Source organism: Propithecus coquereli, unplaced genomic scaffold (assembly GCF_000956105.1).
Source record: "Propithecus coquereli isolate 6110/MARCELLA unplaced genomic scaffold, Pcoq_1.0 Scaffold17, whole genome shotgun sequence".
NCBI lineage: Eukaryota > Metazoa > Chordata > Mammalia > Primates > Indriidae > Propithecus > Propithecus coquereli.
Genome location: NW_012141635.1, coordinates 2,604,514 through 2,605,948, shown reverse-complemented (window position 1 = coordinate 2,605,948; position 1,435 = coordinate 2,604,514). Strand labels below are relative to the sequence as shown.

Genomic DNA, 1,435 nt, shown 5'->3' with positions numbered 1-1,435 from the left:
CACTTAAGGTCTTCAGCTCCAATCTTTCGTTCATTTTTTATTGCTGGAATTTCATATTCATTTCTTCTTGTTGGATGACTAAACCGGACGATGGTAGAGATGGTCAGCCGGCGTTTACTCAGCCCGGCCCTGCTCGGCCTCAGGAGTGGACCAATTCTCAGCTGGTGGATCGGCTGCTTTTGTCTCTTTGCCGTCTTGTGGTTTAGGATTTTCTGGGCGTCTGCGTCGGTAATTGAAGTTACGGTGGTACCGACGTTGAGGCGGCTGCTGAGCTTGGGTCTCATCTCCTTGATTCTCTTTATCCTCTTCATTGCCGTCCTCTCTGGGCCGTCTTTGGCGAGGAGGGCCCCTGCAGAACCGTGGTCTATAACCCCGATACATATTCTGTCTTACTGGTGGTCTACCTTGTTCTCCTGCACCCTGGCTGTCAGCACCCTCCATCACTTCTCCCTGTACAGGAGGGTTGGAACACTGTGGTCCACGCCCACAGGGTCTCTGCATGTAGTAAGGTGGGAGCCTTTGCCTGCGGTGGGGCCACGTTGCCGGGCCTTCAGGAGCACGCTCCGGTCCCCCATTCTCTTCCCCGCGCTCACTGTTCTGATGATTCTGCTGGTGACTGCATGGAGGACCCTGCGACGTGGATAGTGTCTGTAACGGTTACGGTCTGCTGCATATTTACTGCCTTGAACTGGAATTCCACCAGGGCCTGTGACATTTGCTGCCTCCGCACCCTTTTCTCCTTCAACAACATCAAACTCCACAGTCTCTCCGTCTCCTACACTGCGAAGGTACTTTCTGGGGTTGTTCTTCTTTATGGCAGTCTGGTGTACAAATACATCTTCCTTGGTGTCATTCCTGTTGATGAAACCATATCTGTTTCTTACATTGAACCATTTTACTGTCCCCAAAACCTTCGTTGCGATGACCTTCTTGTCCCCACCGGCAGGCGCCGCCAATGTGAGGCCACCTGGGCCACTGCTCCCTGCTCCGCTGCCCGTGGTGCCGGGCTTGGAGTGGGCAGCGCTGAGGGCGGGGGTGGCAGGCGGCTGCTAGGTCTCAGCCTCGCTGCTCATGGTTACGGTGATGGTGACTGGGGCCTGCTGTGGCAGCTGCGGCTCCTCCCGATGTGTGATGGTAACTAGGCCGGCGGCGGCGGTGGGGCTTCACAGGGCTCTCTGGGGTCCGCTATCCCAATCCCACATTTCTTGTAGGCTTTGCTCTTTTATTTCTCTGCTCTAGGTCTGAGACTGACTTATTTAATTGAAAGGTATTATCTTCAGTCCCTGAGATTCTTTCTTCTGTTTGATCTACCCTGCTCTTGAGGCTTGCCACTGTGTTTTGTAATTCCTTGAATAAACTCTTCATTTCGAGAAGTTCTGTTTGATTTTTCTTTAATATTCCAATTTCTTTAGTTAATTATTCTTCTAAGTCCTGG

The 1,435-nt window shown here is 52.2% G+C and overlaps 1 pseudogene; it reads right to left on the bottom strand.

Annotated features, from left to right (window-relative positions):
• Positions 1-114: 114 nt before the first annotated feature.
• LOC105808202 lies at positions 115-1,088 on the bottom strand (annotated as a pseudogene).
• Positions 1,089-1,435: the final 347 nt, after the last annotated feature.